Consider the following 22236-nt stretch of genomic DNA (forward strand, 5'->3'; position numbering starts at 1 on the left):
GCAGCCTTATTTATACACCCAGAAGCTTGAAAGAACCCAGATGTCACTCATCAGAGGAATGGATACAGAAAATGTGTTCGTACTACTCAGCTATTAAAAATAATAAATTTATGAAATTCTTAGGCAAATGAATGTATCTGGAGGATATCATCCTGAGTGAGTAACCCAATCATAAAAGAAGTCAAATGATATGTACTCACTGATAAGTGGATATTAGCTCAGAAACTTAGAATACCCAAGATACAATATGCAAAACACATGAAAATCATGAAGAAGGAAGACCAAAGTGTGGATACTTCGTTCCTCCTTAGAATGGGGAACAAAATACCCATGGAAGGAGTTACAGAGACAAAGTTTGGAGCTGAGATGGAAAGAAGGACCATCCAGAGGCTGCCCGACCTGGGTGTCCATCTCATAAACTGACACAAAACCCAGCCAAGATTGCATATGCCAGCAAGATTTTCCTGACAGGACCCTGAAATAGCTGTCTCTTGTGAGGCTATGCCAGTGCCTTGCAAATACAGAAGTGTATGTTCACAGTCATCTATTGGGTGGAACTCAGGGCCCCCAATGGTGAAGCTAGAGAATGTACCCAAGGAGCTGAAGGCGTCTGCATCCCTATAGGATGAACAACAATATGAACTAACCAGTACCCCCAGAGCTCATGTCTCTAGTTGCGTATGTACCAGAAGATAAACTAATCAGCCATCGTTGGGAGGAGAGACCTTTTGTCTTGCGAAGATTATATGCCCCAGTATAGGGGAAATGCCAGGGCCAGGAAGTGGGAGTGGGTGGGTTGGGGAGCAGGGCGGGTGGAGGGTTTAGGGGACTTTCGGTACTTAATTTGAAATGTAAATGAAGGAAATATGTAATAATAAAAAAGAACATTAAAAAAGGGAAAATGGTTAAATAATATTAATCATAACCATATATACATATACATGTATATATTTTAAAGGGGATAATTTGTACATCTTGTATATTACAAACTGTTAAAATCCACTTATACTTACTAATAAATTTTATTTTAAGTTTTAAAATGTATTAGATAGCAAGGTAGAACTGCAGAAAAATCACAGCATTGAAATTGGTAATGGAAAGAGAGGCCCATTGGACTTGCAAACTTTATATGCCCCAATATAGAGGAATGCCAGGGCCAAAAGAATGGGAATGGGTGGGTAGGGAAGTGGGGGGCGCTATGGGGGACTTTTGGGATAGCATTGGAAATGTAATTGAGGAAAATATGTAATAAAAATATTAAAAATAAAAAAAAAACACAGTAGGAAAAATACGATTACCTTAAATATGACTTATAGTTGAATTTTTAATATCAAACATAGGTGACAGAAAGTTGTTAAACAGTATTTTTAGCATGGTGAGAGAGAATAATTAAATCTGTGTGTGCAATGTCTCCAAAATGGAAAACATATGTTTGTTGACTAATATAGAGGGTTTTCAAACATAGTTCTTCAGAATTCAATTGAATGTCTTTAAGATAGAAGAGAAACGATTCAAAATGCAATAATACCAATAAAACAGACAAAGAAAGAAACCTGTAATGAAAAGTCTGAAATAAAAATTATGTTTCTTTCTTTCTTTCTTTCTTTCTTTCTTTCTTTCTTTCTTTCTTTCTTTCTTTCTTTCTTTCTTTTTTTTTTTTTGTATAATTCAAAAGTAGGGCTGGGAGCAAAAGATCCAGCTTAGTTTTAAAGTTATTGTTTAGTTATTTTATGCTATGGGATCAAGTCTCACCTACCCATGAGAAAATAAATATTATTTTTTAAAAATGGACTATTTTTTAGAGAGAATTTTATAATAATCAAAACCTGTGTGTTCATAATTAAAGAGTATACCTGAAAAGGGCATTTAAATAGAATAGTGTGTTCTTCAGATATTCCATGTCCAAATGATGTTGAACTCTGACCATTGTTAACAACATGGTTGAACCTGAAGGAAAATGTTATATAAAATAAACCAGATTCAGCAAATGAAATATGGCATGTACATATGTAAATTTTAAATCTTAACGTCTATAAATGGATGTTAACAGTTTATTAATCTGTGTAATCCCTTTTAATTAAATATGTTTATGATTAATATTTTTTGTTTAGTTACTTTTATTTTGCTGTGATAAAACGTCTTGAATTAAAAGTAACTTAGAGGAAATGGTTTGCTTCAACATACACATATAATATATGGGGGGAAGTGGGGCAATCAAGGTAGGAACTCCAGTCAGGAATCTGGAGGCAGGAAACATGGTGGAATATTACTAACTGGCATTTTATGTTTCTTTCTCAGCTAGTGTTCTTATAGAGGCTAGATCCATTTATCTAGTGTACTGTCCACCATGGGATGTTCATTAGTTCCCACATAAATCAAGAGTCAAGACACTTTTTCACAGAAAAGACTACATACCAAATCCAACAGAGAAAAATTTTTGAGAGTCCTTCTTTGTGACTAACTCTAGTTGTGTCAAGTTGACAATAAAATTAAACCTGTAGATAGCTGTACATAATCCAAAGTAGCTATAGCATGTGTGACCATTCAAGTTTTAAAGAATAGAATTTACAAAATTAATTTTGTAATGCCACTAAATAAAATGAATAAAATTGTTGTGATAAAGCAATAAAGTTCTGTGAGAAGTAAACTTGTAGGCTAGAGTGGGGTTGACAGGTGTATGAGGAAGATAAGTGATTGTGGGATAGGAGAGGAATGGGAATTCACTATTTTCATGCATGATATTGTAAAATAATAAATTAATAAAAATCCTGAGGAAAATGCTATGTTTCTGTAATAGTGAAAATGAAGTATTAAAAATATTGAGTATCTAGCTCGGCAGTAGTGGAACATACTATTCATCCCAGCACTAGAAGGCAGAGACAGGCAGATTTCTGAGTTCTAAGATGGTCTGATCTGCAGAGTGAGTCTTAGGACAGCCAAGGTTACACAGAGAATCCTGTCAAAAACAATCAAACAAACAAACAAACAAAAACAAAGACAAACAAACAAAAAAATCCAGTTTACAAAGAAAAATATGAGACAAGAGTTCAAGTAATGTAGCATGGCTTATATATGTAAAAAATGAAATCAAGACAATATTTCTGTGAAGGAAATGCATAGTTTGGATCAAGCCAAAAAGATTTAATTCACCTATTCTAAATGTTCAAAGAGCTGAAATACAGTCTCTAAAATCTTAAAGTCTGAAAACCATGTTTCATCAAAGAGAATATCAATGGAGGTATAAATTATAAACTAAAGGAACCAAGTAGAAGTTCTGGAGTTTATCACTACAATAATAGACATGAAAAATGAACTAGCAGGGGAAAATAGCATATTTGAACAGGGTCAATAAATAATAACTCAATTTGAAACTAGGTCAACTGAGATTATCTATTGTGAGAAAGGGAAAGAAAAATAAACACATCACAAAACTCCAGATAGTATTCAAACCTCTGAGAAGAAAATAAATAATTACATAACCAATAAACTGTATGAAATAATGCCCTACACTAGGAAATCCTTTATTAAGACTAAACTACTATAGTTACTAAAGTATTTCTGTTAGATTGAAATGAAGGGAAAGTATAAAATAAGTCAAATACTTGAATAAATAAAAGCACAAGTAAAAATAATTCAACACATAAATATAAAAAGGTAGTTTAAATATATTTTATTGGAATGATTCTTTTTTCTGATTTAAAAAATGACTTCAAAAATTGATATTGAGGTGTACACAATATGCATGATTATTGCTTGGATTTCAATAGTACAAGAGAAAAGGAAATGATGCAACCTAATGTGACCTAAATATTTGTTCCTTAAAAAGTTAGCCGTCTAAAAACTGTACTCCTAAGTTAGTGGTACTAATAAAATGGAAATAGGATGTTAGCATTTGTGGGAAACAATTAAGCCCATAAATGAAGATATCTTAGGACTGAAATTAGTGTTCTTAAGTGGTGATGTTTCCTCACATTTATTATGCCCTCCTCACCAAAATAAAGTGACAAAATTTATGTATGAAGATGACATAGTTACTGACTAGATGCTGTGTCTGCTGCTACTTTTGTATAGGGATGCTTGCATTATAGATTTTGTAGGTAAAACTTGGTATCATTTATAAATTCTCAATTGTATTTTTTTATATAACCTCAAATGAAATAAAACAAAGCTAACTAAAAGGATATTTTTCATACATTAAATGGAAATGTGGGACAGCAAGATTTCTCAGCAGTGAAAGTACTTAACACCTCACACTGACAACGTAAGTTTCACTCCTGGAATCCATATAAAAACTCAGAAATGGTAGCTCTTACATGTAATCCCAAAATTCCTATAGCAAGATAGGAAGCAGAATCAGGAGAATAGGGTGAAAGCTCTTGGGTCAGATGTTCAGGAATATGTAGAGATGTAAAAAGGTGGAATTGTGGTATAAATCTTAATAGAAGGAGAAAACTTAATCTCAAAAAGTTGTTCTCTAGTCTTAGCATGCATCATGTTACCCACACATTCCATCTTCTTTTTCTGCCTCTCCATACAATAAATTAAATGAAAAGAAAAACAAAGTTGACATTAATGTAAACTAGACTGCTATAATAGTGATGTTAACTATAATAAGCAAATAATAAATTTCAAAATATACAATGTAAAATATAACTAAATAATTGAAATATAAAATAAAAACAAGTATTGAGTAAAAAGGAAATATAGAGAAATTTAAAAAATGAAGCACAAATCTTGCCTCCCCCTTTCTAATTTTATTATTTTGGAATTTTGCTCTTTCTGTTCTAGTTAATGTGGCTAATGTTGTATCAACCTTATCTTTCTCAAAGAACTATCTCTTCATTTCATAGGGGTCAGCAATTATCTAGTAAAGCAGTATTGATAACTGAAATATCAATATTTCCTTAGAATTTGGAGGCTACATTAATGGAAATATCAGCCATTCTAAGATTAGTGTTCTAGGAAGTAATCATTTAAAAGACCTTAAGGCCAAAGGCTACTTGTGTTTAAGAAGGAACATAATGTGGTGATAGCAATAGGTGCTTTTTAGACTTGAAATGATATATTGTCATTGCATTGCTATAAAAGACAGAAATATCTTAGCAATATTAAATTATAATATCTTTTCCTCTATTTCTTACTGTGTATCAACAGCAACCTGATAACAAATATCACATATTGGAGACATCTTGGTTCCTGGACTCCACCAAGACGAGTCTGCACTGGTGAGAGTGTGGAATACAGAAGCTAACAGCTTCTGGGACAGGCAGGACCCACAGAGCTTCAGAGGCAGCCCCTTTTTCGGGCTCCAGACATCCAGGCACCTTCCTTGCCAGAGGAGAGGTGTCCGCCTGGCCCAGGAGAGAGTTGCCAGAGCATCTGCGGGAGACATCTTGGTTCCCGGACTCCACCAAGACTAGTCTGCACAGGTGAGAGTGTGGACCACAGAAGCTAACAGCTTCTGGGACAGGTCCTGTTTCGGGCCTTAATCTTCTGCCAGGAGGCAAGTCTGAATGCCAGATATTTGTGCACCTTCCATAAAAGAGGAGAGCCTGCCTGCAAAGAGTGCTCTGACCACTGAAACTCAGCAGAGAGCTAGTCTCCCAGGTCTGCTGGTAGAGAATTACAGAATAACAAGAGGAAAAAGCTCTAACCAGAGACAACTATAACAACTGACTCCAGAGATTATCAGATGGTGAAAGGCAGACAGAAGAATCTTACTAACAGCAACCAAGACCACTCACCATCATTAGAACCTAGCACTCCCACCTCAGCCAGTCCTGGGCACCCCAACACACCCGAAAACCTAGACCCAGATTTAAAGGCATATCTCATGATGATGGTAGAAGACATCAAGAAGGAATTTAATAACTTACTTAAAGAAATACAGGAGAACACTGCTAAAGAGTTGCAAGTCTTTAAAGAAAAACAGAAAAACACATCCAAACAGAGGATAAAAATGAACAAAACCATACTAGACCTAAAAAGGGAAGTAGACACAATAAAGAAAACCCAAAGTGAGGCAATGCTAGAGGTAGAAACCCTAGGAAAGAAATCTGGAATCATAGATTCGAGCATCAGCAACAGAATACAAGAGATGGAAGAGAGAATCTCAGGTGCAAAAGATTCCATAGCGAACAGCATCACAACAATCAAGGAAAATGCAAAATGCAAAAAGATCCTAACTCTAAACATCCAGGAAATCCAGGACACAATGAGAAGACTGAACCTACAGATAATAGGAGTAGATGAAAATGAAGATTTTCAACTTAAAGGGCCAGCAAATATATTCAACAAAATTATAGAAGAAACCTTCCCAAACCTAAAGAAAGAGATGCCCATGGACATACAAGAAGCCTACAGAACTCCAAATAGATTGGACCAGAAAAGTAATTCCTTCTGACACAAAATAATCAGAACAACAAATGCAGTAAATAAAGATAGAATACTAAAAGCAGTAAGGGAAAAAGGTCAAGTAACATATAAAGGCAAGCCTATCAGAATTACAACAGATTTTTCACCAGAAACAATGAAAGCCAGAAGAGTCTGGACAGATGTTATACAGACACTAAGAAAACACAAATGCCAGCCCAGGCTATTATACCCAGACAAACCTTCAATTACAGTAGATGGAGAAACCAAAATATTCCAAGACAAAACCAAATTCACACATTATCTTGGAATGCAGCCCCTCAAAGGATAATAAGAGGGAAAAAAAACCCAACAACAATACAAGGTCAGAAACCATGTTCTAGAAAAAGCAAGAAAGTAATCCTTCAACAAATGTAAAGGAAGACAGCCACAAGACCAGAATGCCAACTTTAAAAAAAATAATAATAATAGGAAGGAACAATTACTTTTCATTAATATCTCTTAATATCAATGGACAAAACTTCCCCCCAAAAAAGATATAGACTAACAGACTGGCTACACAAACAGGACCCAACATTTTGCTGCTTACAGGAAACCCATCTCAGGGAAAAAGACAAACACTACCTCAGAATGAAAGGATGGAAAGCAATTTTGCAAGCAAATGGTGTGAAGAAACAAGCTGGAGTAGCCATTCTAATATCAAATAATGTCGACTTCCAACCCAAAGTCATCAAAAAAGACAAGAAGGGGCACTTCATACACATCAAAGGTAAAATCTTCCAAGAGGAAATCTCAATTCTAAATATCTATGCTCCAAATACAAGGGCAGCCACATTCATTAAAGAGATTTTAGTAAAACTCAAACCACACATTGAACCTCACACAATAATAGTGGGAGAATTCAGCACAACACTTTCATCACTGGACAGATCATGGAAACAGAAACTAAACAGGGAAACAGTGAAACTAACAGAAGTGATGAAACAAATGGATCTAACAGATATCTACAGAACATTTTATCCTAAAACAACAGGATATACCTTCTTCTCAGTACCTCATGGTACCTTCTCCAAAATTGACCATATAATTGGTCACAAAACAGGCCTCAACAGATACAAAAAATATTGAAATTGTCCCATGCATCCTATCAGATCACCATGGACTAAGGCTGATCTTCAATAACAAAATAAATAATAGAAAGCCAACATTCACATGGAAACTGAACAACACTCTTCTCAATGATACGTTGGTCAAGGAAGGAATAAAGAAAGAAATTAAGGACTTTTAAGAGTTTAAAGAAAATGAAGCCACAATATACCCAAACTTATGGAACACAATGAAAGCATTTCTAAGAGGAAAAGTCATAGCTCTGAGTGCCTTCAAAAAGAAACTAGAGAGAGCACAAACTAGCAGCTTGAAAACACACCTAAAAGCTCTAGAACAAAAGGATGCAAATTTTCCCATGAGGAGTAGACTGCAGGAAATAATCCAACTCAAGGGCGAAATCAATGAAGTGGAAAGAAGAATCTAAGAATCTACCAAACGATGAGATGGTTCTTTGAGAAAATCAACAAGATAGATAAAGGCTTAGCCAGACTCACTAGAGGGCACAGGGACAGCATCCTAATTAACAAAGTCAGAAATGAAAAGGGAGACATAACAGCAGATTCTGAAGAAATCCATAACACCATTAGATCTTTCTACCAAAGGCTATACTCAACAAAACTGGAGTACTTGGATGAAATGGACAAGTATCTAGACAGACACCAGGTACATAAGTTAAATCAGGATCAGGTTAATGATCTAAAATGTCCTATATCCCCTAAAGAAATAGAAGCAGTCATTAATAGTCTCCCAACCAAAAAAGCCCAGAACCAGGTGGGTTTAGTGCAGAGTTCTATCAGAACTTCAAAGAATATCTAATTCCAGTTCTTCACAAACTATTCCACAAAACATAAGCAGAAATTACTCTACCCAACTCATTCTATGAAGCCACAATTACTGTGATACCTAAACCACAGAAAGACCCAACAAAGATAGACAACTTCAGTCCAATTTTCCTTATGAATATTGATGCAAAAATCCTCAATAAAATTCTTGCTAACAGAATCCAAGAACATATCAAAACAATCATCCATCATGATCAAATAGGTTTCATTCCATGGATGCAGGTATGGTTTAATATACTGAAATAAATCAACATGATCCACTATATAAACAAACTCAAAGACTAAAACCACATGATCATCTCGTTAGATGTGGAGAAAACATTTGACAAAATCCATCATCTATTGATGATAAATGTCTTGGAAAGATACGGAATATGAGATCAAAACCTGAACATGATAAAAGCAATCTATAGCAAACCAGTAGCCAACATCACAGTAAATGGTGAAAAGTTGGAAGAAATCCCACTAAAATCAGGGACTAGACAAGGCTGCCCACTTTCTCCCTACCTATTCAACATATTACTTGAAGTCTTAGCAAAAAAAATCCGACAACAAAAGGTGATCTAGGGGATACAAATTGGAGAGGAAGAAGGCCAAATATCACTTTTTCAGATGATATGATAGTATATATAAGTGACCCTAAAAATTCCACAGAGAACTCCTAAACCTGCTAAACAGCTTCAATGAATACCTGGATATAAAATTAACTCAAACAAGCTTTTCTGTACACGAAGAATAAACAGGCTGAGAATGAAATTAGGGAAACAACACCCTTCTCAAGAGTCACAAATAATATAAAATATCTTGGCATGACTCTAACTAAGGAAGTGAAAGATCTGTATGATAAGAACTTCAAGAGACCAGCACAGGGGGAGCTAGGGCACAGGGTCGGCTGACACTCGCCAGCTACTCACAACACCCTCCACAGGATCTTAAGACTTCTGGTGAGTGGAAAACAGCTTCTGCTCCAATCCAATTGCACATGGGACCTGAGACTGCATTAGTTAGGGAAGCAGAAAACCGGCCTGAGTAGGGCCACAAGCCTCTTCCGGTCTGCCCAGCACCAGGGTAGCTAGATCTCAGGGTCGGCTGACACCCACCAGCTACCCACGACACCAGCCACAGGATCTTGAGTCTTCTGGTGAGTGGAACACAGCTTATGCTCCAGTCCAATCGCGCAGGACCTGAGACTGCTTTGGTTGGGGAGGCAGAAATCCGGCCTGAGTAGGGCCACAAGCCTCTTCCAGCACCTGGGTAGCTAGAGCACAGGGTCGGCTGATACCTGCCAGCTACCCACAACACCCGCCACAGGATTTTGAGACTTCTGGTGAGTGGAACACAGAGTCTGCTCCAATCTTTAAACAGTGACAACAATAACAACTAACCCCAGAGATTACCAGATGGCGAAAGGTAAAAGTAAGAATCTTACTAACAGAAACCAAGACCACTCACCATCATCAGAACCCAGCACTTCCACTTTGCCCAGTCCAGGGAACCCCAACACACCGGAAAAGCTAGACCCGGATCTAAAAGCATATCTCATGATGATGGTAGAGGACATCAAGAAGTGCTTTAATAACACACTTAAAGAAATACAAAAGAACACTGGTAAACAGATAGAAGACATTAAAGAGGAAGCACAAAAAAACCCTTAAAGAATTGCAGGAGAACACTGCTAAACAGGTAGAAGACATTAAAGTGGAAACACAAAAATCCCTTAAAGAATTGCAGGAGAACACTGCTAAACAGGTAGAAGACATTAAAGAGGAAGCACAAAAATCCATTAAAGAATTGCAGGAAAACCATATCAAACAGGTGATGGAATTGAATAAAACCATCCAAGACCTAAAAAGGGAAGTAGAGACAATGAAGAGAACCCAAATTGAGGCAACACTGGACATAGAAACACTAGGAAAGAAATCTGGAACCATAGATGCGAGCATCAGCAACAGAATAAAAGAGATGGAAGAGAGAATCTCAGGTGCAGAAGACTCCATAGAGAACATCTGCACGACAATCAAAGAAAATACGAAATCCAAAAAGATCCTAACTCAAAATATCCAGGAAATCCAGGACAAAATAAGAAGACCAAACATACGGATAATAGGAGTAAAAGAGAATGAAGGTTTTCAATTCAAAGGACCAGCAAATATATTCAACAAAATTATAGAAGAAAACTTCCCAAACCTAAAGAAAGAGATGCCCATGAACATAGAAGAAGCTTACAGAACTCCAAATAGACTGGACCAGAAAAGAAATTCCTTCCGACACATAATAATCAGAACAAAAAATGCACTAAATAAAGATAGAATACTAAAAGTAGTAAGTGAAAAAGGTCAAGTAACATATAAAGGCAAGCCTATCAGAATTACAACGGATTTTTCACCAGAGACTATGAAAGCCAGAAGGGCCTGGACAGATGTTATACAGAAACTAAGAGAACACAATTTCCAGCCCAGGCTACTAAACCCAGCCAATCTCTCAATTACCATAGATGGAGAAACCAAAGTATTCAAATTCACACATTATCTTTCCACGAATCTAGCACTTCAAAGGATAATAACAGAAAAAAACCAATACAGGGACGGAAACCACATCCTAGAAAAAGCAAGACGGTAATCCCTCAACAAACCTAAAAGAAGACAACCACATAAACAGAACACCAACTCTAACAACAAAAATAAAAGGAAGTAACAATTACTTCTCCCTAATATCTCTTAATATCAATGGACTCAACTTCCCAATAAAAAGACATAGACTAACAGGCTGGCTACAGAAACAGGACCCAACATTTTGCTGCTTACAGGAAACTCATCTCAGAGAAAAAGATAGACACTACCTCAGAATGAAAGGCTGGAAAATAAATTTCCAAGCAAATGGTAGGAAGAAACAAGCTGGAGTAGCCATTATAATATCTGATAAGATTGACTTCCAACCCAAAGTCATCAAAAAAGAGAAGGAAGGGCACTTCATTCTCATCAAAGGTAAAATCCTCCAAGAGGAACTATCAATTCTGAATATCTATGCTCCAAATACAAGGGCAGTCTCATTCATTAAAGATACTTTAGTAAAGTTCAAAACACACATTGCACCTCACACAATAATAGTGGGAGACTTCAACACACCACTTTCACCAATGGACAGATCATGAAAACAGAAACTAAACAGGGACACAGTGAAACTACCAGAGGTTATGAAACAAATGGATCTGACAGATATCTATAGAACATTTTATCCTAAAACGAAAGGATATACCTTCTTCTCAGCACCTCACGGTACCTTCTCCAAAATTGACCATATAATTGGTCACAAAACAAGCCTCAATATATACAAAAATATCGAAATTGTCCCATGCACCCTATCAGATCACCATGGACTAAGACTGATCTTCAATAACAAAATAAATAATAGAAAGCCAACACACACGTGGAAACTAAACAACACTCTTCTCAATGATACCTTGGTCAAGGAAGGAATAAAGAAAGAAATTAAAGTCTTTCTGGAGATTAATGAAAATGAAGCCACAACATACCCAAATTTATGGGACACATTGAAAGCATTTCTAAGAAGAAACCTCATAGCTCTGAGGGACTCCAAAAAGAAACTAGAGAGAGCACACATTAGGAGCTTGACAACACACCTAAAAGCTCTAGAACGAAAGGAAGCAAATTCACCCAAGAGGAGTAGACGGCAAGAAATAATCAAACTCAGGGGTGAAATCAACCAAGTGGAAACAAGAAGAACAATTCAAACAATCAACCAATGGAGGAGCTGGTTCTTTGAGAAAATCAACAAGATAGATAAACCCTTAGTCAGACTCAATAGTGGACACAGGGAAAGCATCCTAATTAACAAAATCAGAAATAAAAAGGGAGACATAACAACAAACCCTGAAGAAATCTAAAACACCATCAGATCCTTCTACAAAAGGCTATACTCAACAAAACTGGAGAACCTGGATGAAATGGACAAGTTTCTAGACAGATACCAGGTACCAAGGTTAAATCAAGATCAGGTTAATGATCTAAACAGACCCATATCCCCTAAAGAAATAGAAGCCTTCATTAATAGTCTCCCAACCAAGAAAAGCCCAGGACCAGATAGGTTTAGTGCAGAGTTCTATCAAACCTTCAAAGAAGAACTAATCCCAGTTCTTCCCAAACTATTCCACAAAATAGAATCAGAAGGTACTCTACCCAACTCATTCTATGAAGCCACAATTACTCTGATACCTAAACCACATAAAGACCCAACAAAAATAGAGAACTTCAGACCAATTTCCCTTATGAATATTGATGCAAAAATTCTCAATAAAGTTCTCGCTACCGAATTCAAGAACACATCAAAATTATCATCCATCCTGACCAAGTAGGTTTCATCCCAGGGATGCAAGGATGATTCAATATACGAAAATCCATCAATGTAATCCATTATATAAACAAACTCAGAGACAAAAACCACATGATCATCTCGTTGGATGCTGAAAAAGCATTTGACAAAATCCAACACCCATTCATGATAAAAGTCTTGGAAAGATCAGGAATTCAATGCCCATAACTAACCATGATAAAAGCAATATACAGCAAACCAGTAGCCAACATCAAAGTAAATGGTGAGAAGCTGGAAGCAATCCCACTAAAATCAGGGACTAGACAAGTCTGCCCACTCTCTCCCTACCTAGTCAACATTCTACTTGAAGTCCTAGCCAGAGCAATTAGACAACAAAAGGAGATCAAGGGGATACAAATCGGAAAAGAAGAAGTCAAAATATCACTTTTTGCAGATGATATGATAGTATACATAAGTGACCCTAAAAATTCCACCAGAGAAATCCTAAACCTGATAAATAGCTTCGGTGAAGTAGCTGGATATAAAATTAACTCAAGCAAGTCAATGGCCTTTCGGTACACAAAGGATAAACAAGCAGAGAAGGAAATTAGAGAAACAACACCCTACTCAATAGTCACAAACAATATAAAATACCTTGGTGTGACTCTAACTAAGGAAGTGAAAGATCTGTATGTGCTCTGTATTGCTCCAGAGCAATTGTGATAAAAACTGCATGGTACTGGTATAACGACAGACAGGTAGACCAATGGAACAGAATTGAAGACCCTGAGATCAACCCACATACCTATGGTCACTTGATCTTTGACAAGGGAGAAAAAACCATGCACTGGAAAAAAGACAGCATTTTCAACAAATGGTGCTGGCACAACTGGCAGTTATCATGTAGAAGAATGCAAATTGATCCATTCCTATCTCCTTGTACCAAGGTCAAATCTAAGTGGATTAAGGAACTCCACATAAAACCAGAGACACTGAAACTTAAAGAGTAGAAAGTAGGGAAAAGCCTCGAAGATATAGGTATAGGGGGAAAATTCCTGAATAGAACAGCAATGGCTTGCACTGTAAGATCTAGAATCGATAAATGGGACCTCATAAAGTTGCAAAGCTTCTGCAAGACAAAAGACACCTACAATAAGACAAAATACCACCAACAGATTGGGAAAGGATCTTTACCTATCCTAAATCAGATAAGGGACTAATATCCAAAATATATAAGGAACTCAAGAAGGTGGACTCCAGAAAATCAAATAACCACGTTAAAAAATGGGGCTCAGAACTGAACAAAGAATTCTCACCTGAGGAATACCGAATGGCAGAGAAGCACCTGAAAAAATGTTCAACATCCTTAATCATCAGGGAAATGCAACTCAAAACATCCGTGAGATTCCACCTCACACCAGTCAGAATGGCTAAGATCAAAAATTCAGGTGACAGCAGATGCTGGCGAGGATGTGGAGAAAGAGGAACACTCCTTCATTGTTGGTGGGATTGCAAGCTGGTACAACCACTCTGGAAATCAGTTTGGCGGTTCCTCAGAAAATTGGACATAATACTACCAGAGGATCCAGCAATACTTCTCCTGGGCATATATCCAGAAGATGTTCCAACCGGTAAGAAGGACACATGCTCCACTATGTTCATAGCAGCCTTATTTATAATAGCCAGAAGCTGGAAAGAACCTAGATGCCCCTCAACAGAGGAATGGATACAGAAAATGTGGTACATTTACACAATGGAGTACTACTCAGCTATTAAAAGGAATGAATTTATGAATTTCCTAGGCAAATGGATGGATCTGGAGGGCATCATCCTGAGTGAGGTAACATATTCACAAAGGAACTCACACAATATGTACTCACTGATAAGTGGATATTAGCCCAAAAACTTAGGATACCCAAGATATAAGATACAATTTGTTAAATGCATGAAACTCAAGAAGAACGAAGACCAAAGTGTGGACACTGTGCCCCTTCTTGGAATTGGGAACAAAACACCCATGGAAAGAGTTACAGAGATAAAGTTTGGAGCTGTGAAGAAAGGATGGACCATCTAAAGACTGCCATATCCAGGGTCCATCCCATAATCAGCTTCCAAACGCTGACACCATTGCATACACTAGCAAGATTTTGCTGAAAGGACCCAGATATAGCTGTCTTTTGTGAGACAATGCCGGGGCCTAGCAAACACAGAAGTGGATGCTCACAGTCAGCTATTGGATGGATCACAGGGCCCCCAATGGAGGAGCTAGAGAAAGTACCCAAGGAGCTAAAGGGAACTGCAACCCCATAGGTGGATCATTATTATGAACTAACCAGTACCCCAGAGCTCTTGAGTCTAGCTGCATTTGTATCAAAAGATGGCCTAGTTGGCCATCACTGGAAAGAGAGGCCCATTGGACTTGCCAACTTTATATGCCCCAGTACAGGGGAATGCCAGGGCCAAGGGGTTGGGGTGGTTGGGTGGGGGACTGGGGGGGGAGTGTATTGGGGACTTTTTGGATAGCATTGGAAATGTAACTGAGGAAAATACCTAATTAAAAAAAAAAAAAAACTTCAAGTCTGTGAAGAAAGAATTTAAAGAAGATCTCAAAAGATGGAAAGAGCTCCCATGCTCATGGACTGGCAGGATCAACATAGTAAAAATGACTATCTTGCCAAAAGCAATCTACAGATTCAATGCAATCCCCATCAAAATTCCAACTCAATTCTTCAACGAATTAGAAAGGGCAATTTGCAAATTCATCTGGAATAATTAAAAACCTAGGATAGCAAAAACTCTTCTCAAGGATAAACAAACAAACAAACAAACAAACAAACAAAAAACCCCCAAAACAAAAAAAAACAAAAAACTGCATGGTAATGGTATAGTGACAGACAAGTAGACCAATGGAATAGAATTGAAGAGCCAATAATGAACTCACACACTTATGGTCTCTTGATCTTTGACAAGGGAGCTAAAACCATCCAGTGGAAAAAAGACAGCATTTTCAACAAATAGTTCTGGTACAACTTGTGGTTATCATGTAGAAGAATGGGAATTGGTCCATTCCTATCTCCTTGTTCTAAAGTCAAATCTAATTGGATCAAGGAATTCCACGTAAAACCAGAGACAGTGAAACTTATAGAGGATAAAGTGGGGAAAAGTATCGAAGATATGGTCACACGGGAAAAATTCCTGACTAGAACAGCAATGGCTTTTGCTATAAGATTGAGAATCGACAAATGGGACCTCATAAAATTGCAAAGGTTCTGTAAGGCAAAAGACACCATCAATAAGACAAAAAGGCCACCAACAGATTGGGAAAGGATATTTTCTTATCCTAAATCAGATAGGGGACTAAAATCGAATATATATAAAGAACTCAAGAAGGTGGACTCCAGAAAATCAAATAACCCCATTAAAAATGGGGCTCAGAGCTAAACAAAGAATTCTCACCTGAGGAATACTGAATGGCTGATAAGCACCTCAAAAAATGTTCAACATCCTTAATCTTCAGGGAAATGCAAATGAAAACAACCCTGAGATTCCACCTCACATCAGTCAGAATGGCTAAGATCAAAAATTCAGGTGACAGGAGATGCTGGCGAGGATGTGGAGAAAGAGAAACACTCCTTCATTGTTGGTGGGATTGCAAGCTTGTACAACCACTCTGGAAATCAGTCTGGCTGTTCTTTAGAAAATTGGACATAGTACTACCGAAGGATCCAGCAATACCTCTCCTGGGCATATATCCAGAAGATGTCCCCACCGGTAAGAAGGACACATGCTCCACTATGTTCATAGCAGCCTTATTTATAATAGCCAGAAGCTGGAAAGAACCCAGATGCTCCTCAACAGAGGAATGGACACGGAAAATGTGGTACATTTACACAATGGAGTACTACTCAGCTATTAAAAAGAATGAATTTATGAAATCCCTAGCCAAATGAATGGACCTGGAGGGCATCATCCTGAGTGAGGTAACACAATCACAAAGGAACTCACACAATATGTACTCACTGATAAGTGGACATTAGCCCAAAACTTAGGATACCCAAGATATAAGATACAATTTGCTAAACACATGAAACTCAAGAAGAATGAAGACCAAAGTGTGGACATTATGCCCCTCCTTTGAATTGGGAACAAAACACCCATGGAAGGAGTTACAGAGACAAAATTTGGAGCTGTGACGAAAGGATGGACCATCTAGAGACTGCCATATCCAGGGATCCACCTCATAATCAGCTTCCATATGCTGACACCATTGCATACACAATTAAGCTTTTGCTGAAAGTACCCAGATACAGCTGTCTCTTGTGAGACTATGCCAGGGCCTAGCAAACACAGAAGTGGATGCTCACAGTCTCCTATTGGATATATCACAGGGCCCCCAATGGAGGAGCTAGAGAAAGTACCCAAGTAGCTGGGGGAATCTGCAACCCCATAGGTGGAACAACAATATGAACTGACCAGTACCCCCCCCCCCGGAACTCTTGTCTCTAGCTGCATATGTATCAGAAGAGGACCTAGTAAGCCATCAGTGGAGAGTACCATTTGTTGTGTAAACTTTATATGCCTCAGTGCAGGGGAACACCAGGGCCAAGAAGTGGCAGTGGATGGGGAGCATGTGGGGGACTTTTGGGATAGCATTGGAAATGTATGTGAAATAAATACCTAATTTAAAAAAATCACATTTAACAGTGAAATGCAATAGCATTTCCTGTTCAGAATGGTCATAAGGATATCAAATAATTGTTCTTGTAATTTAGCCTTGTTCTGTTATCAAATGAGACTTGTCCAATACCAAATTCCAAATCTCTACAGAACGTTGCTCATCTCATTGAAGAGTACTATAGAGGATCCATCTTTCTGAGTGTTCCAATCCTCCCTCTAATCTCAAATTCATTGTGAAAATCTGATGTATTTATCCTACTAAGCAGTTCTTAGATGTACTTACTTCCTAAAATTTTATCAACATTATACTCATTACTCTGCTATTTCAGACAGAAAATTATTTCCCCTGAAATTGGCTAGTACCATTTATTATTGACAGTTTGACAATGTGATTATTTGAAATATTAATCTGATTATAAATTGCTTTTTAATTCACTTAAGTAGGATAAATAACTCCCTAAATGTTCTAGCCCTTAATTACCTGTAGAGGTATTTTGACACTGCAACCTGGGTGCTCAGGATAGGGATCACATCCATAGATCTTCTAGTTGTATGTCATCCAGGTGGAATGATGACACAGCCTGGATTGAAGAATTATCTGGCTGGAATACATACATTCCCTTAGTATACAGCGTTAATTCCAAACAATGGAACAACAAAATACTGAGAGGCCATTTTTGGGGAGAGAGGGTAGTTAACTGAGTGCAGTTTAGTAAGCATATTCAACTGTTAGCATCTGAGAAGACAATTATATCTAGAAAATAAAAATTTACTTTTACCACTGCATATCTACCTTTGGTTTTTGTATATCCACTAACTGTCCTTCAAGACAATTTAATCATTTTTTCTGGCCAATGGACTCATTATCTATGCTAGCCCATTTTTCTTTTCTATCATTAGTTATGTTTCTTTCATATCTTCAGCTTCAATAAAAAAAAATCACGGTTCTTTCTGGTCGGGACCAGCCCCCCTCCATCATGGGCGCGAACTCAGAGAGCCCTAGCACACCCAGGATCTTGGGATCACTGGTGAGTGGAACACAACAACTTTAACAAAAATTCCCAGAAGGTCTTTTGCCGGCAGGAACAGGGACAAAGGAAACCCACCGACCAGTAGCTGAGGTTCTTTCCCATCTGCACCAGCCCCACTCCAACTTGAGCACAAACCTGGGGGAAGGTCTCAAGGTCCCCAGAGGACTCTCCACAATGCAGGCGCTCTATCACATCCAGGAACTTAATATCACTGGTGAGTCGAATACAACAACTGTTCCAAAAAATCTCATGGGTCTTTTGCCAGTAGGAACTGGGACAAAGGAAACCCACCTAAACAGCTGCTGGGGTTTGTTCCACTCAGCAGTCCTGCACCATCGTGGATGTGAACTCAGCAGACCCTAGCACACCCAGGATCTTGGGATTACTGAGACAAGTCTACACAAGAGAGCATGTGGGCTGCAGAAGCAACAGAGCTTCTTGGACAGTGTCCCATTGGGCCTTCACAATCAGCCAGGAGGCAGAGCTGAGACCCAGACCTCTGGAGACCTTCCCTACCAGAGGAGAGTCAGCCTACAGGGAGTGCTCTGATCCCTGGACTCAGGAGATGGATCTGAGCTTCAGACTTCTGTGCACCTTCCCTGTAAGAGGAGAGCTTGCCTGCAGAGACTGCTCTGACCATTGGGACTCAGGAGAGAGTTGTACTCCCAGGATTGCTGACAGAGTCTAAAGAATCACAGGAGGAACAAGCTCCAGCCAGAGACAGCTAGAACATCTAACACCAGAGATTTCCAGATGACAAAAGGCAAACAAGAATCTTACTAACAGAAACCAAGAACACTTGGCATCATCAGAACCCAGTACACCTACCACAGTGAGTCCTGGATACCCCAACACACCCAAAAAGCAAGATTCAGATTTAAAATCATATCTCATGATGCTGGTAGAGGATTTTATGAAGGTCAATAATAACTTACTTAAAAAAATACAGGAGAACATGGCTAAACAGGTAGAAGTCCTTAAAGAACTACAGGAAACAATGCTACACAGGTAGAAGTCAAAAGATGAAACACAAAAATCCATTATAGAATTACAGGAAAACAAACCAAGCAGGTTATGAAACTGAATAAAACCATCGAAGAACTAAAAATGGAAGTAGAAACTATGAAGAAATCCAAAAAAGGAGACAATTATGGATATATAAACGCTAGGAAAGAAATTAGGAACCATAGATACGAGAATCAGCAACAGAATACAAGTGATGGAAGAGAGAATCTCAGGTGAAGACGATTCCATAGAAAACATGGACAGAAAAATCGAAGAAAATGTAAAATACAAAAAGATCTTAAGTCAAAAACTCAGAAAATCCAGGATACAATGAGAAGACCAAACCTAAGGACAATAGGTATAGATGAGATTGAAAATTTTCAACTTAAAAGGCCAGTAAATATCTTCAACAAAATCATAGAAGAAAACTTCCCTAACCTGAAGAAAGGGATGTCCATGAACATACAATAAGCCTACAGAACTCCAAATAGACAGGACCAGAAAAGACATTCCTGCTGACACATTTTAATCAGAACAACAAATGAACTAAATAAGGATAGAGTATTAAAAGCAGTAAGGGAAAAAGGTCAAATAACATATAAAGGCAGACCTATTAGAATTACACCAGACTTCTCACCAGAAACTATGAGAGCCAGAAGATCCTTGACAGATGTTATATAGACACTAAGAGAACAAAAATGACAGCCTAGGCTACAATACTCAGCAAAACCCTCAATTAACATAGACGGAGAAACCAAAATATTCTATGACAAAACCAAATTCACACAATATCTTTAAACGAATCCAGCCCTTCAAAGTATAATAAAGGGAAAACACCAACACAAGCAGAGAAAGTATGCCCTAGAAAAACCAAGAAAGTTATCCTTCAACAAACCTAAAAGAAGAGAGGCACAAGAACAGAGTCCCAACTCTAACAACAAAAATAACAGGAAGCAACAATTACATTCTATGAAGCTATAATTACTCTGATACTTAAACCACACAAAGACCCAACAAAGAAAGAGAACTTCAGACCAATTTCCCTTATGAATATCAATGCAAAAATACTCAATAAAATTCTTCCTAATGGAATCCAAGAATACATCAAAACAACCATCCATTATGATCAAGTAAGCTTCATCCCTGGGATGCAGGGATGGTCTAATATACAGAAATCCATCAACATAATTCACTATATAAACAAACTTAAAGACAAAAACCATATGATCATCTTGTTAGGTGCTGAGGAATCATTTGACCATATCCAACACCCATTCATGATAAAATTCTTGGAAAAATCAGGAATTCAAGGCCCATACCTAAACATAATAAAAGCAATATACAGCAAACCAGTTGCCAACATCAAACTAAATGGAGAGTATTTTGAAGCAATCCCACTAAAATCAGGGACTAAAGGAGCATCCCAATCTCTCACTACCTATTGCCAAAAGCAATCTACAGATTCAATGCAATCCCCATCAAAATTCCAACTCAATTCTTCACTGAGTTAGGAATGGAAATTTGTAAATTCTTCTGGAATAACAAAAAACCTAGGATAACAAGAAATATTCATAATGATCAAAGAACCTTTGGTGGAATCACCATGCCTGACCTCATTCTGTATTACAGAGCAAATGTGATAAAAACTACATGGTACTGGTAAAGTAACAGACAGGAAGATCAATGGAATAGAATTGAAGATCCAGAAATGACACCACACACCTAAGGTCACTTGATCTTTGACAAAGGAGCTAAAACCATCCAGTGGAAAAAAGATAGTATTTTCAAAAAATGGTGCTCGCAGAACTGACAGTTATCATGTACAAGAATGTGAATTGATCAATTCTTGTCTCCTTGTACAAAGCTCAAGTCTAAGTGGATTGAGCAACTCCACATAAAACCAGAGACACTCAAACTTACAGAGAAGAAAGTGGGGGAAAGCCTCAAAGATATGACCACAGGGGGAAAATTCCTGAACAAAACAGCAATGCCTTGTGCTGTAAGATCGAGACTAGACAAATGGGACCTCATAAAATTGCAAAGCGTCTGTAAGGTAAAAGACACTGTTAATAAGACAAAGAGGCCACCAACAGATTCGGAAAGCATCTTTACAAATCCTAAATCCAATAGGGGACTAATATCCAATATAAAAAGAACTCAAGAAACTGGATTTCAGAAAATAAATAACCCTATTAAAATATGGGGTACAGAGCTAAACAAAGAATTCTCAACTGAGGCATACAGAAGTGCTGAAAAGCACCTGAAAAAATATTCAACATCCATAATCATCAGGGAAATGCAAATCAAAACAACCCTGAGATTCCACCTCACACCAGTCAGAATGGCTAACATCAAAAATTCAGTTGACAGCAGATGCTAGCAAGGATTTAGAGAAAGAGGAACACTCCTCCATTTTTGGTGGGATAGCAAGCTGGTAAAACCACTCTGGAAATCATTTTAGTAATTCTTCAGAAACCTGAACATTATACTACTGGAAGATTCAGCAATTCCTCCCCTGGGCATATACCCAGAAAATGTTCCAACGTGTAATAAGGACACATGTTCCACTATGTTCATAGCAGCCTTATTTATAATATCCAGAAGCTGGGAAGACCCCAGATGTCCCTCAACAGAGGAATGGATACAGAAAATGTGGTACCCTTACACAATTTAGTATCACTCAGCAATTAAAAACAATGAATTTATGATATTCTTTGGCAAAGGGATAGATCTGGACGGTATCATCCTGACTGTGGTAACCCAATCACAAAAAACACACCTTATATGCACTCACTGATAAGTGGATATTAGCCCAGTAACTTAGAATATCCAAGATATAATTTGCAAAACACATGAAAATCAAGAAGAAGGAA

Source organism: Mus caroli, unplaced genomic scaffold (genome assembly GCF_978045245.1).
Source record: "Mus caroli unplaced genomic scaffold, Mus_caroli_1 scaffold_5, whole genome shotgun sequence".
NCBI lineage: Eukaryota > Metazoa > Chordata > Mammalia > Rodentia > Muridae > Mus > Mus caroli.